This window comes from Emys orbicularis, chromosome 7, assembly GCF_028017835.1.
Source record: "Emys orbicularis isolate rEmyOrb1 chromosome 7, rEmyOrb1.hap1, whole genome shotgun sequence".
NCBI classification, from domain to species: Eukaryota; Metazoa; Chordata; order Testudines; family Emydidae; genus Emys; species Emys orbicularis.
Window position 1 is genome coordinate 130314945 of NC_088689.1, and position 16237 is coordinate 130331181.

Consider the following 16237-nt stretch of genomic DNA (forward strand, 5'->3'; position numbering starts at 1 on the left):
TGCCGGGCAGCCCCCAGACCTCCAGACCCTGCCCCCCCGGCCGGGCGCTTCCCCAGCGCAGCCGGAGCCCGGGAGAGGAAGCGCCCGGCCGGGGGCGCAGGGTCTGGAGGTCTGGGGGCTGCCCGGCAAACCGTGAAGCCAGTAGCGCTCGGGCAGCTCCGCTCTTCAGCTGTACAGAGCTGAGGTGTCTGGGGGGAGCTGCAGGCGGATTCCCCCGTGGCGGCGGGGAATCCGCCTGCAGCTCGCAGCCTGCCGGAGCCGCTCAGGTAAGCAGGGGACTGGGGCAGGGATGCCGGCATTTTCCCGGACATGTTCGGCTTTTTGGCAATTCCCCCTGGACGGGGATTTGAGGACCAAAAAGCCGGACATGTCCGGGGAAAATCCAGACGTATGGTAACCCTAGCATAGTGTGGACATGAAAAATGGTTTAATTAAAGCACTTTAATTAAAATGGCATAAGTTTTGTTGACAAAACTCTATAGTGTAGACATAGCTCAAATGTCGTGAAAGTTTATTACCCTCAGTGTTTGCATAAATATCCATTTAAACTTACTTTTGCTTTAATTTTAATACTATTTTCTTTGGTGTTGTGTTAAAAAAATTAGTTGTTAAAGTTTGTGCTTTCAAATATTTAATAAGTTTAATTGCTATAGCAAGCAAATTAACTCTTAAAAAGCTTGGGTAAAAGTTCGGTTGCTAAACAGAGTGGTCAGAAGATAGAGCTATACCTCTTCTCACAGAAGATTGCTAAGATGTGCTCACAGCCAACCACTATATTTATTAATGCACATGTTAAAGAAGTAAAAATAAATGTCTATGCAAAAGAATCAAAAACAGGAATATTTGTGCTAAAGAATTAAGAAATTCAAAACAAAAAGAAAAAATGTATTTTAACAAAGAAGTAGATGTCATATGCTGTGTCATAGATGGCTTGGTTCCCATCACATTGTGAACAAACTGATCTCATCTGTGGATAAATTAAGATTACGGAGGGGAAAAAAGTTAAGTGTATTATGTTAACCAATTTAAGCTGTTTAAGGCTGCATCCCACAGACTGGAGACACCAGAACAGGGGTCGGCAACCTTTCAGAAGTGGTGTGCCGAGTCTTAATTTATTCACTCTAATTTAAGGTTTCGCACCCCCTGACCACCACCCCAAACTCCCCTGCCCTCTAGCCAACCTCCCCCGCTCCCCGCCCCCTTACTGCGCTGCCTGGAGCACCGGTGGCTGGCAGCACTACAGCTGTGCTGCCCAGAGCACCAGGACAGGCAGCTGCACCGCCTGGCTGGAGCCATCCACGCCACCGCGCAGCACTGAGCACCGGGTCAGGCCCCAGCTCTGCAGCTGCACTGCCCCAGGAGCTCGCAGCCCTGCTGCCCAGAGCACTGCGCCAGCGGCGGGGCGAGCTGAGGCTGCGAGGGAGAGGGAACAGCAGGGGAGGGGCTGGGGGTGAGCCTTCAGGGGCCGGGCAGGAGGGTCCCAGGGGCCGTAGTTTGCCCACCTCTGCTTTAGAGGGTAAGTTCTGTAGGGACAGTCTATTACTCTAGCCCAGTGGTTCCCAAACTTTAATAATCTGTGAACCTCTTTCACTAAAATGTCAAGTCTCGCGAACCCCCTCCTAAAAATTAATATTTCCAGGGATTGTCTCCTTTACCTGAGTATAAATTATAAAAGCAGTGATCTTGGAAATATAAAATTTGTTTTTATGACATGTTTATTACACACTATTTATTATTAATTGTTATTTATCATTACAGTATTTTTATTACATTATTAAAATGGCAAGATCTCACTTTTGTAGCTTGTATCACTTTGAATAAGCCTGTTATAAGACCAGGCTCCTATGTTTCATCAAGGAGTATCGGATGTGAAAGAATTAAGGTATTTAAGAAGCCAAGTCAAAGAGTTCCTCCTACACAAGCATTCAGGTCTTGAGCAGTCCAGGCAAACAACGCACGTTACAACAAAGCTTAAACTTGTTCTTCATAGTAATTTTAAAAACAATACTAGCTGCCTATTTAATTTTAAAAACAGCAAAAAATATCTACCTCCCTTTCCATTTCTTATAAGAAGGCTTGAAGTTTAAATCTCCTCAGTGTGATAGATATGCTGGCTTTGATCTGCTTAGCTCTTGGAAGTCCAGGGGCTCTGGGCTGCTGGCCCCAGACTGCCTGGGGTCGCTAGGGACAGCTCTGTCTTCCACTAGGGAATTTTTTCCCAAGAACCCCTTGTAACATTTCGCGAACCCCAGTTTGGGAACCACTGCTCTAGCCCCATTCTCAGTTGGATGCAGGCATTAACAATATAAAAAATAAATATAAATTAGAGGGCTTTTCAGGCTCTGCTAAGGAGATGGAGGGCAACCCCCTTCTGCTGGGAAAAAAAGAGTTAAAACAGCCATGCCCGGTTTCAGTAAAAGTCAGGGGAAGCTTGCACTACCTCCTTATATTCTCCCCCGGATCCCCAGTACTGTACTGGTTGTGTGGATAAGTTGTTATCACTCTCGAGCTGTCAAATCAGTCCCCCCACCAGCTCCAAGTTAATTTAAAATGCTTCTGAAAAGTAGCCCAACTACAAGTGAATCTGTATTGAAAGAGGGTGCTGCATCAATAGGCCCAGAGCAAGAGTGAAAGCCTGGAAGTAAAAACATGGATTAAATACATCCAGACTGGAGTATTTATGTATTCAGCTAACCTGTAAGAGTAAAACAAAGGCATATGAATAAGGGGGAAAATGTGATGTGGTGTCTCATTCAGAGTAGTGCCTTGGTGTGGATGCTGGCAAAGCTGAGGTAGTAGCCAAATGGAGTCCTTCCTTCCAAACATTTTATGATGGTTCTATGTCTATAAATTAACGTTTCTATTCATTCCTGCCCTGCTAGCACTTGTCTGTCTCCATTCATCCCTGACTTTTCATCCCCCAGGTAAAAACTCAGATTCCAACGAGTCCCAATTCTCCCATCATTTCAATGGAATGAAGCAGCAGCTGCAGTCAAGAGCCTGTTGCCAAGCAACACATTTCAGTTTCCCCATGGATTTGGGTTACCATAGTGACAGCTGGGAGTGCAGATGCACTAGGCTGAGTTGCATAAAAGCAGCTGCCCCTTGAAAAGCAGGGCAGCTCTGTCCTGAAAGAGAGACTCCTAAATGAGCAAAGGCAGATGGAATAATGAGCACAGGACTGTGTGTTCGCAACCTATACTTGCTATTTATATAGTGCTGAAGGAGAAAATGAGACAAGGTCCCTGGCCAGAGGCCCTTACCAATTTATACAGATGACACAGCAAGTAAAGATAATGTCTGCACAAAGGTGTGGGGGATTAGTTGAGTGAAACAGGTGCTGAGGCCATCAATCTTGTGGTTTACATCATCAGAACCTACAAACAAAATTACATTTTCATAAATAATCTGTGTGCACATTATTTTGTTACAAAATGTAGCTACCAAAGGAAGCAGTCTTGTACTTATTAAGTTAGTGCAGTTTTGTGTCATTGTGGCTAGACATCACATTCCATTTAGCCTGCAGGGGATTACAGCCTTGTTTTACATAGACAGATTTTCCTGCAAATGCTTCAGCAGGATGCAGCAACCTGCTCCTGTGGCTATAAGCAATCTAGTCACCAGACCCAAGTTGTCTGCAGGAGCTCCATGGGAAATGCTGATGAGCTTTCAGAGGGCTATAGAGTAGTAGACCAACTCTCCACAATGGTGATCAGTTACTAACATAGTATAGCCTGGGGAATTAAAAGTTTGGGATGAATGGAGACATGGCTGCGTGCAAGTGGCACTAGTCACTGATAGGTTATTTTGGCTACATAAATATATTATTAAGAATGGAAGTGGTGAGACCTATAGAAACGTGAAAATTTTGGAACTATTTGGATATTAAGTAAGCAGAGAAACTGAGGGTTGGTACATTTTGTGTTGACTGACATACAACCTCACAGAGACTGTTGGAAACAAAAATACAAGAAACACTAGAGAATATCATAGGTGGGCTGTGATGGTCCAGGCTTCCACCATCCCATCACCTTGATGTGCCTACTAGAGATTGAACATACACCTTATTTTATACCCCTTAACCCACACGCTCGCATGTCTGGTGCGAGCATATGTAGATTGCCTCCTGGCCCCGGTCCATGAGTGGTATTCTGGGGAATCATAATTGAGGTTCTGACTGTTGACATAAGCTACTTGCATCAAAATATATTTCCCAATATTTCAAATTGCATTCATGTGTTTACCTCAGGGTTACATGTACCCCAAAATCCCCTAGAAATCCATTATTTCAAGATTGTCTTTGTTCTTTTGTGGGTTGTTTATCACAAACTACATATTGTAAAAAGCCCCTGTAAATTTATAACCTAGATCAAACACTTATGCTAACATGTCTATTTATGCTAATTACCAGGTGGCCTTTTAGTGATTCCCAAAGGTATCAACAATATTTTAAATTGTGTTTTCCCTCATTTCCATGATACTGTTTCCTTAAGCAGCTCATCCTAGCATATAATTTATAATACCAACAGCTTGATATAAGGAGTTCCCAGGTCAGGACAGATGTCAGTGGTCAAGAACAAGTAGCCCGTGGACTTAAATGGGAATAATCATGTGAGTAACTGCTCACTAAGGAACATAAGGGGCTCATAATTTGGTGCATAGGCAGCAAGTATGCAGATCGCTTGGGGAGAATTTTTAGAAGCAGAGAAGGCACTCAAAGCCTGAAGAATTTAGGCAATTAGATGGCTGCTCTTGCTATAGGAAACTTTTCTTCCTTAGGACTTGTGCGGTAGGAGGCCTCGGTTGTAATTAGTTCTTGAATAAATGGCATCTCCAGAACTCAAGTCTCTGCATCCAGCTTCCTCTTCTTTAGCTGCCCCATCACAGCTCCAAAGTCTTTTCTAAATAGTGTTTTGCAGTAAAATTCTCTGACTGCTCTTCAGGAAACAAACTAAACCTGGGTAGAGCTTCTTACCTTGATTCCTTCAGAAAAAGATAGCCTGCTTTAAGGGGACTAGCACAGATTGTAATCTTCAAAGGCATAACCACATGCTATAAATCACATGCTGGTGACAGTGTTATGCCTCAGTGAGTGTATTGTCTGACACACAAATGTTTAAAAGTAAAGCACTGCCTCCATTTATAAACTAGCATGAGTCCTGCTGATCTAACACTAATTTTGGATTCCATCTCCCTAATCTGCTTCCCCAAGCTATTGCGCCTTCCAGAAAGCTATTGGCAGTTAGCAGCCTCAGAATCCAAAACACCATTGATTGTGTATTTGTACAAGGTCTCTAGACTGTAGGAAGTATTTCTCAACCTGTGAAATTTTGCATTGTTGCACTAAGCATGCGTGCAGCTTTCTCTGAACTTATGCTCCCTGTGATCCAAGAACTTCTTTGTGTCAAATGGCAGAGGGCACACAGGTGGGCATAGAGTTTTACAGGGATCCCCATGGTCATATCTATGCACAATAATTCACCAAAGGGTGGCATGTAAGGTCTCTATTGAGAGCCAATAGCCCAGTGTTTATCATAATCATTGCAAACTGTATGTATAGATAATATTTAAGAAGTTATGTACCTACACTGGAAATTATGTTCTTAAAGCCTTGAAATTAAAAGAAGGTGATACACCTCAGGTTCTGTTCAGACAGGGGACTGTAGATGTAGTCTCTTGGTCTTGTCTTTGTGCATTGTGTCTCTCACAATGTAAGCCTATTTGCATATGCAGCCACCAACTAATCAACATTGCAAAATCTCCAGGAAGAAGCACACAGCAAGAGGTGCCTGGGTTATGAATAAAGATCAAGGGACTGCTTTGATGTATTTGGGGTTGCAAAGAGACACAGTATCCTTTCACTGAAGAGACAAGCTGACAGTGAGTTATGTCTCATGAAAGGGGGAACACAGCCAGTCGCTGGCTGGTGATCACAGTGCTGGTGAGCTATCCTGTATTAGGAGAATAGCTTGTTAAATAAGTCTAGGTTCTAAAATGCATAAAATTCATCTTATGGTTTTATTTTACATTGAACCATTTCTTTCCATTACTTTTGCTTGCTTCTTCTCAAATCTCTATACTTTGTTAAATAAACTCATACAAGTTTTCACTATCAATATATCTAAGTGCTGTGTGATAAGCAGAGCAGTAAACTTAAACGAAACTGGTAAACTAGGGTGTACTATTCCTTTGAAAGCAACAAATCTGTGAATGGTGAGAGTGTCCAGTGAAACGGGCTGGACACTCCACGGGGATGCTTAGAGGGAGTGAGGATTGAAGCATGCCAAATGCTAACATGCAGAGGAACAGCAGAGCCTGCATAATCTGAGAGGGGAGTGCTTGTGTTGCCCATGCCCGAAGGAGTCAGGGACCTGGCCCACAGAAGATAGGGACAAGGCTTCCTCACACTAAGGGCAAGTTGTAGTGAGGTACCTCATAACTCTAGGTACCCCCAGGAACCATCCCATCCCACCCCATCTGTTGTATTCATCTGTTGTTTCTTGTCTCATGCTTAGATTATAAGTGCCTTGGAGCAGGGACTGTCTTTTATTCCGTTTGTACAGCATCTAGCACAATGGGGTCCTGGCCCACGACTGGGGTCTCTAAGAAATACTGCAACATCAATAATAAATCTTACACTTACACATTAATGTCGCTTTGACATCCCACAAAGCTTCCAATTCCAAAACTAGCAGCTTCAGTTATTTGCAGTTATTCAGCATTTTTTTCTCCTTCCAACTGTGCCCAAGGAGCAGAAATTCTTTAATGGTGCCTTTGCTCCCAGCAGGGAATTAGAAGGCAAAGTACAGAAATAACCACAATAAAATTACCCCTCTCTGATTGTCTGATGCGTGTCTTCTCTGCCCCTATTAGAGATGACCATATTTTCTAGTTGACAGCTGATTCAGACTCCGTCAAAGGAGATGCAGTTTAAGCACAGCCCTAGCTACTGGGGCTGGGAGGGACATGGTAGGTTACTTAATGATCCCTTAGGGATGTGGACTATGAATAATAAAAGAACCACTCCACTTGGCTTCAGCCAACCAGCTCCCTTCTCACATGATGTCCAATTTATTTCCCCCGGGGCCCCAAGAGCAGCATTTAATGCATTGAACACAACTAGGTCAATAAAATAGAGAGATGGTCAGTAAAATTCTGTCCCTCCCACATGCATGTTGTGTGATCCTTGGTCTAGAGGATATGTATTTCAGTGTCATTGTTTTATTTATGTATTCTGCCAGAGAGAATGCTGTGATTCTGCCTTTTTTTATATCATTCCATCTCTGTCCTGCATGCAGGCGTTATGCTATTTGGGCCCTATCAAGAAAAGGAGGGGGGTTAGTAGCTTGTTATGACAATTTGGAAGCTCTGTTGTGGCTGCAGAATGTTAACAAATATGGAATGGTTCTGCCAAATCTGGTCCTCCTGTGTTCTGCAGTTTCCATGTGCTAAGAGCTGCAGCCAGAGAACTGAGCCATTTAAAGGGACACAGACTTTTCTAGCTACAAGCAGCACTTCAGCTTACTAGAACTGAAGGAAGTTACAGACCTATTATTTCCAGTCTGTTTACTTTGTGCATTTGACAGCATGTTGGGGACATTGTGTTCCATACTCCTCCCTATGTATAGCAAGATTTTAAAACCTTGTTTTAAATGTGAGGATGTGATGTCAAAATGGAACTGTGTCAGGAATGGGACAAGGTGACGGGAGCAGCAGGGGACCAGACTAAGATGTCTGTCTGAAGCCTGATCTCAGAGAATGACAATTTGCCTCCATCAACCTTCTACACCAAATAACCCTGATCAAGAAAGTGGAGCACAGGGTTCCAGAGGATGGATTCCTCAAAACAAACCCAAACATTACAAATAAAAAACCCTCACTGAGAAAGGAGGCCTCTCTGACTGCAAGTGAGGGTATGTCCTCACAAAACAGGCAGGAATAATAAGGCCAAAGAGCCAAATGGTCACACCAAGATAGACCTCAGAAGTGAATCTCTGAGTTTAAGGTTCTGAGAAATGATGTTCAAGCGTCTAGCAAAAAGAAGGAAGTTACTGACTTTGCAGGTTGAGTCCCTGTGTTAGAAACTGACTTAGGAGAAACAATTGAGAGAGAGAGAGCGTGCATACGCTGCAGAATCACATGGCACTACTGGAGTGGAGAGAGAGAGAGAAAGATGTAACTTATGTTAGATGATATAGAAGACAGTGAGGAGAAAAGGTTAGAAATTAAGGTTCTGCCTGAAAATGCTGAAGGAAGAAACCCAATCAGGTATGTCAAGTTGTTAAATCTGAGCTCTCTGGAGGTGATGAAAGTGGACAGAGCACATAGAATCCTATTCCATCAGCTTGTGCCTCATAACAGATCCAGAGATCTGATTGTGAAGTTTCATCTTTATCAACAAAGATTTAATTATGAAAAACATCAGAAAGTTTCCAGAGCTTACCCTCAAAGGCCACAATCTGCAATTTCCCCAAGACCTTACTGCCCTAACTTTAAAAGAGACAAGACTAGAGATAGGGGAAATTACAGCAGCAGTCAGATGGGCAGAAATCCACAGTAGATCAGGATTCCCATTTACATACTAATTTCCTTCTAGAATTGGTATTACACAGTCAACAGTTTTAAACAAGGGGGAAGATAGACTCAGGTTGCTTGGGATAGAAATCCAAATCTCAGACACACACGAGGATACTCCAGAGGTTGCTGGGGGAAAAAAATGGCTGACAGCACAACTCCAGCAAAGGCAGGCAGGAAAAGAAAAGGTGAAAGACTAGAGAACATATTCGCAATGGCAGAAGTAAAGCTGAACAAGAGGACTCAGATACCTGAGAAGTAACTAATCATTAACCAGAAAAGACTTCTTGGGAGTCATCAAGAACAAATAGCTGATCGGCATGTTAATGTTGTAAAGAAATTTGTATTAAGTTTAAGTGGAGTGATCATAACTGTGATCGCTGTGTTCTGTATCTTAAAATATAGAGAAAATAAAGGATAATATGGGGCGAGTGGGTGGCTGGGTAGCGGTCTCAGGAATGGAGGAGAGTGGAGGGGATGGAAAGGGGCCCTTAGCTGTTTTGTATACCCATGAGTAACTCAAAAAGATAATCTGTCCCTAAGGGTGAGGGTTGATGTACTCTAGGTGGAGAGAGTACCTCTACATTGCAAGAGGAGAAGCAGTCCACATATTCATGGGGAGAGTATAGCTGTTTATGGTTCAACAAATCACGGTAGTTTGAGAACTGATTTATATGCTGGTTTTGGTATTTTATTTTTTGATGTAAAGTGAGTCTGGAAAAGACCTAACCTCATTGAGCTGTGCTGAATCATATAACAAAGATTTTAATTGATTGTATTCCTAGTGCCAGATGAAAAAGAAATCCATTTCCTTTGTTATTACTTGCTGGAGAGAAAACTTTTGATAGCATAGAGTGGAACTCCATGTTTAAATTCACATCCCATATGGACATTTGGCCCCCAGTTCCTTGAAGAGATGGTGGCTCTTTATACTAGCTTGTCATGGGGTGCTCTACTCATTGCTGGCTGGTGCCTCCTTCAGGCGATTCTGGGGATTAGCTCCGCCCAGTCCCATGCCCCCTTTCTTCTCTTCCACCATTGCAGGTCTCCTGCTCATGGAGTTACAGTATGGCTGCTTTGTGACTTCCAGGGGAATCTTTCCAAGTCTCTCTGCACAAGCAGCGTCAGGCAGTGCTCACACCCACTGCCCTGATTAGGACACTCCCATGGTGACTCAGGCAGTCTTCCCGTTCGCTGCCCTTAGTAGTACCACTCTGCAGTGGTTGGTAGGGGAACCCAGGCCTACCCTCTAATCAGGGTTCCAGTCCAGGGCCCTATAGTGAGCAGTTACAGTCTGCAGCTACATCTAAGGTCTGGACTACTTCCTACCATGCTTCTCCAAGCTTTTCATTCTCCAGCTTTCCTAGTCAGACCCCTCTCTCTTAGGCCTACTAGGTAAACCTTCTCTCCTAGGTTCCTATCTCTTTTCTCACGGGTTTCTCTCTCACCTCAGGGAGGGGGACTGCAGGCTTTCTCCCTCCTGCCTTTATAGAAGCACTGCCTGTTCCCTCACAGGTGAGCTTCCTCCTCATTAGTGCCCTCCACACAGATTACATCTTCCCCATTTGCAGCTTAATGGGCTGATTGGGCTTGTGTGGGGAGTACACCATATCACACAGCCTCGCAGCAGCTCGGATGCCGGTGTCCCCTGTAATTGTTTGAATCCTGGGTCCAGTACCTCCTCCCCTTATGCTGCAGGAGGAGCCTTCAGATGCAGGTGGGCTTGAGCCCACCCGCCTCTTCAATAGGTTCAGACGCCAGTGAAGTTAAATCTCCCCCTTTTGAATTGCACAGGAGAGATGTCATTGTTGCCTTTGCTTTTTGCATTGACCATGCATCGTTTTGCAGAGAATAAGGAATAATGACTCTATCACAGGAATAAAGCTTGCTGGAGCACATAAGAAAATCGCTTTGTTTGGCAATTATATGATTTTTTTTATCTGACCTGAGCATTTCTGTACAATTAGTATCAAAGAAATCCATGACTTCAGGAGAGTATCTGTCTTCCAAGTGAATGATGCAAACTCTGAAATACGAGCTAGGAGTTTGCCACACTTGGAAGAATCATCCCCCCACAAAACATGTGGATACAAATGGGCAACAGGTTCTGTCAGATACCTGGGAATTAACATCTCAAGCTCGGGCTCTATGACTGAGATGTCAAACCTCTAGTTCAGCAAATAAACAAAGATTTGGATTGGTGGGAGAAGTATGCAATTTCTTGGCTAGGAAGAAAATAAAAATATCCACAGACAAAATGAATACTTTGCAAAGGATATCTTCCTTGTTTCAAAATCTTCCTATAGTCGTCTGAGATAGAACACTAGCAGGAGTATAGAGAACGTTGTTAGAATTTATGTGGAATAAGAAAAGACCAAGTGTCATAGTTCATGGCATCTGCACATGTATTCCCCCTCTATGGTCCAGCAAGGGGCACCTATTCCTAAGCTTCTGGCTCCCCAGCCGTTGCCTCTCTTGGGTGGAGACATACATCTCTCTTCCTCCTGAGCAGGTATCTCCAGCCTACACAGTTCCCTGCCTATACTGTGAATTCCCTAGCAAAATCAGAGTGCCTAAGGAGGCTTGCTTTACATTTCTCCTCAGAGATGATAAACAGTAATCGATACAGTTTAGTTACCACACAGCTCTTTCTAAGCAAGTCTATTTATTCTTCAGGTAAAAGCACTACAAAGAATACACATTACAAACAATAAAAGACTCTACATACCTGCTAGAGGTCACCCCAACTCCAACAAGGGTGCTGGCCTGTGAACAGTCCTTCAAACCCTACCAAGAGGTTTTCCTGTGGTTGCACGTTCATAACCCCTTTTCCTCAGAACAAGAGCATAGACTGGGCCAAGTCCTTCCAGCCCTTCCCTGGAAGGATTAGGGGCCCGCCTGGGACAGAAGATCTTTTTGATTAAAAAAACAGACAGGAAGGCCCTGGGTCAGTTTTAACACAGGCTATTTAACCAAAAGTCCTTTCTTTGTCAGTTGGTCCCTGAAGAATCCAGTTTCCACCAGTACATGTGAGCCTCTCTCCAGGTAGGGGGAGCTCTCTGGAGGGGTTACAACCTGAGTGAATTTGCCTAAATGACCTCCACTGTTCTAAATTCCTGGAGGGCTGTTGTCCCCCTCTCTCTGTAATTACATGCAATCTCTGCCCACAAAGATACATACATTTAATTCAGTAGGGTTTGCTCAGGATGTTGCCCTATCTGTCACACTAACGCTGAGTTTGGATACTTTGTACAGACCCATTAAAAAGGGTGGACTAGTTCTTCCAAATATTACACGGTATTGTCAAGCCAGCCAGCTCAAAGCAGTTAGTGGCTTGGGGGTGCAGTAACACAGCCAACGCTGGGTCTTTATTGAATAAGAAAATTGTGGCCATGTAAATATTGCTGCATTACCATGGATTAATTTTAAAAAATCACACCCTCCAGAAATTTATACATATCCTTTGGCAAAGCGTACTCTATAAGTTTGGAATAGAACTCGGGATTGGATACATTATTGTCCCCATTGCATATCATTCAGATTTTAACTCAAATTACAAACCAGAGAGATTTAAGAATTGGGAGAGCCCTGGAATACATACAGTCAGCCAGCTTTTCATCAAAGAAATTTTTCTAACTTATTTAGCAATCAAAACCAGCTTTAACTGGCTAACTCTCCCATGGTACCAGTACCTTCAAGTTAAACATCTCTCAACTTTTCTATAAAGTTATTTTATACCGAAAGCTAACTTTAGTAAACACAATGACTTCTGGTCAATTAGGAAACCAAAAATAACACATCAATCTTTGTAGGCAACTTTCCTAACAAGGAAAATGTCCATATATGACACGGTGGGGAAAGGATTTGGATAGACAAATTACCCCAGAGGACTTGATCCGGAAAAGAAGACCAACAACATCAGTTTGTACTATGATAAAAGAAAATTTTTGTATTGTTTCACTTAGCACCAGTCTAGTTAAAATATATAGAGAGATTGAATGGTGATAAATATAGGAGAAATTGTGGTGAAAGCAGAGATGTTATGCAGATGTTCAGTCACAGAGTACTGGGGTGCAGTTTGTAACCACACATGACAAAGTGTTGGTTATCTGTTACCACATGATCCTTTGGTAGTCCTCCTGGGTCTTCCCAGTGGAAGTGGTAACACTCAAAGAAATGAAGAATTCATCTCTTATCTGGGATGAGCTCATTTGCGTAATGATTAATACTTTCTTGCTGATGTTTACATGGCAGTGATTTGTAAACCTGTTCAAACTTCTGAAATAGTTATACAAAATTTCAAGTTGACATGGATTTAAAAATGAAATAAAAAAGGACTAAACAGAGTACTTGAAAAGGTTTCTGCAGGAGCTGTCCTGTACTTACATCCCACAGGATATGTCAAGTGCCCTGATAGGGCTTTTCCTCTCTCCCATGTGTATGGCAACTATCCTGAACTTGGCCCTCACCATAGAAACCCCCACTGACTTCAGTGAGAGTTCGTCCTCGTTATGAGTTCTGTGATTTCAACAGTAGTTTGGATTCCTAACTCAGTATGCTTTGATTTTTAACATTAGAGACCAGAGTTAATGCACAACACAACCTGGCCTCTATGTGCGGTTCATAAAGACACGGCATCAGTTTTACTACTGGGGGTACCATTGTGTTACACACACTACAGAAAGAAAGGTAAATATGGTCTCTGATCGATCCTAACTTACTAAAATTATGTATTATATTGCATGTGTAATTCTCCTTTGTATCACTACTGTAAGTCAAATAGGCTCAGAGAAGTAGAGTTTACTTCTCCATGATCCTCTCTCTAGATTGCAAGTACACCTCTACCTCGATATAACGCTGTCCTTGGGAGCCAAAAAATCTTACCGCGTTATAGATGATACTGCGTTATATCAAACTTGCTTTGATCCACCGGAATGCGCAGCCCCACCCCCCCGGAGCGCTGCTTTACCGTGTTATATCAGAATTCGTGTTATATTGGGTCACGTTATATCAGGGTAGAGGTGTATCATGTGGTAGAACGTTTTGGTCATTTCCATTTATTCTTTTTCAGCACATGTTGGGGCACAAATCCACTGAATTTCTGATTGCTCTTTTCAGCGTCACTCAGAAGATTGACTTCACCGAGTCAGACTGCTACAATGGTGAGTCAAATGCCCAAAGTGTTACAAGGTAAAGTAATGATTGAACAGGGGGAGGGGGCTGATTCTGATATTCTGCCCTGTCTGGACCAATGGAAGAGAAGGAGTGCTCAGACATTAAATTCAGCTCTCATGTCCGCAAGAGAGAAATCTCTAGAAACTAAATGGATCTTTGGAATTGAAGGAAACAACTGCTGGAATCCAACATGGGAGCATTTTAAAGGAGGGAGGGAACTAAGATTGGTGATCAAGCCCTTTAACCAATCCCCTCTTCCATGTTTGTTGAGAACAAGAATGAATCTTTAGTGACAAATTGCATGCAGTTTTCCAATGTAATCGGGAGTCCTGCCCTCTAACAACCATGTGACTCTTTGCCACTGTAGCCAGTTGGGCAGCACAGTACAGTAACTCCTCACTTAACGTCGTCCCAGTAAACGTTGTTTCGTTATGTCGCTGATCTCTTAGAGATCATGCTCGTTTGAAGTTGCACAATGCTCCCTTATAATGTTGTTTGGCAGCTGCCTGCTTTGTCCACTGCTTGCAGGAAGAGCAGTCCGTTGGAGCTAGCTGGTGGGGGCTTGGAACCAGGGTGGGCTGGCAGCCCCCCATCAGCTCCCTTAAGTTCCCTGTGCGGCAGCCGTCCAGCAGGCTATCAAGTGCTGGGCAGTTCAGGTGTCCGTCCCCCCACTGCTGAATGCTGCTCCTGCCCTCTGCCTTGGAGCTGCTCCCGCCCTCTGCCTTGGAGCTGCTCCCAGGAGCCTCCTGCTTGCTGTGCAGGTGAGGGGGGAAGAGGGGTGCTGATGTCAGGGTGTCCCCCTCCCCCACTCCTGTACCCCATCTCCACAGAACAGAGGGGGGACATGACGGGGCTCAGGACGGAGGGAGCTTGCTGGCAGCAGCAGCTGTCTCAACTTGCTGATCTACTTAAAAAGGCAGTGTACTTAGAGTGGGGTCAGCGTAATTAAAGGGGCAATGCGCATCTCTCGCACGCACACGCACACACAGTGTGTCTCTGTCACACACATGCACCCCCTGGTACTTTGGAAAGTGGAGTGAGCAGTGCGCTCCAGTGGGATAGCGTGGGTTCATTGTCACGTTCAGTTTCCACAGGGAATGTTTGCAGTCACTGCCCTGTGTCTATTGTCTCCTCCCTCCATTCGCTCTGCCTTGTAGAGTGAGAGGCTACATTAACAACGTGTTAACCCTTGAGGGCTCAGCCGAGTGCTAGTTCATCATTTAGCAGCAAGGCATTCCCTGGGAAATATCCCACCCTCCGACTCCACCACCTCAACCAAGCATCACAATCATCATTGCTGTGTACAGTATTAAATGTTTGTTTAAAACTTATACTGTGTATATAATGTCTCTTGTCTGGCAAAAAAAAAAAATTCCCTGGAACCTAATCCCCCCCTATTTACATTAATTCTTATGGGGAAATTGGATTCGCTTAACATCGTTTTTCTTAAAGTAGCATTTTTCAGGAACATAACTACAACCTTAAGTGAGGAGTTACTATAATGTCATGATGAACTGGTAAGAGGCCACCCACTAATCTGTTGTATCCCACTCTGTACGTATGGCCTCATGGGCATACAAAATGTATAATTTGTTGCTGTGAACTCTTTCCACAGAGGGAGAAATGTAAAGAGAATTCAGGAAACACTATGAAAATTAGGAAGTTACAAATTTGACAGCAGCAATTAAGAGTTAACATAAATCAGGAAGAACCATATATTCTGTGCATCAAGCCCAAGGGCAGGAGTGCCCTATAAGGGCAGTGAAACAGATAAAGCAAATCAGCAGGATATTAGCATGATCAGAGGGATGACAAAGCAGAAAGGTACAGTGCCTTGAGAATCCAATGGGAGAACTGGATGGGCCACACTTTCTTCCTTAGATTTTACTTTCTCTCTGCATATACATGATCTCCTCATCCCCTTCTTAGAGAGATGGCTGCACCGATCAGTCATGGGTAGTGTGTCAGTCTCCTTTACTAATAAAAATCTATGGCATTTGTAAAGATGCCTGAACTTCCAAACATGTGTGCTGCATCCCCACTTACATGCAGGTTTTCTTTGCTACACAGTCCACAGGCAGCACACAATTATTAAACTGCATGTGCCCTGATTGGAACCACACTCCTTTGCTTCAAGACCACAGTTACTGGGGAATACTGCTTTAACCCTGTCTCTCTGGCAGGTAGAGGCCCTTGACCTTTCCCTTTCAGTGGTAGCTGACCTCAGTTCAGTGCTTGTCAGGCGTAACCAGCCAGGTTGTTTGTGTCAGGTTTTTGCTTTAGCAATTGTTCCCCCATTTCTAATCAAGGGGGAAATGCTCAGAATCCCCCAGCTGTCCTTAACACCTAGGTTAAAACAACAATAGCAGACAGGTTCCTTTTGCAGAAGTTAATGAGAAACTTCAAGAGTGACTCCTACTCTTAGTTGCCTTGTGCCCTGTTCCTTTCACAAATGTTTCGAACAGGCAGTTTCTATCACAAAGGAAGG

The 16237-nt window shown here is 43.7% G+C and overlaps 1 protein-coding gene across 1 annotated transcript in view; it reads right to left on the minus strand.

Moving 5' to 3' along the window:
- Positions 1–3312: 3312 nt before the first annotated feature.
- SLC25A20 (solute carrier family 25 member 20) overlaps positions 3313–16237 on the minus strand; it is a 35918-nt gene continuing 22993 nt past the window's right edge. The window contains exon 10 of the transcript XR_010561534.1: positions 3313–3377. The gene's annotated coding sequence lies outside the window, so the exon portion shown is untranslated. The remainder of the gene's footprint in view (positions 3378–16237) is intronic.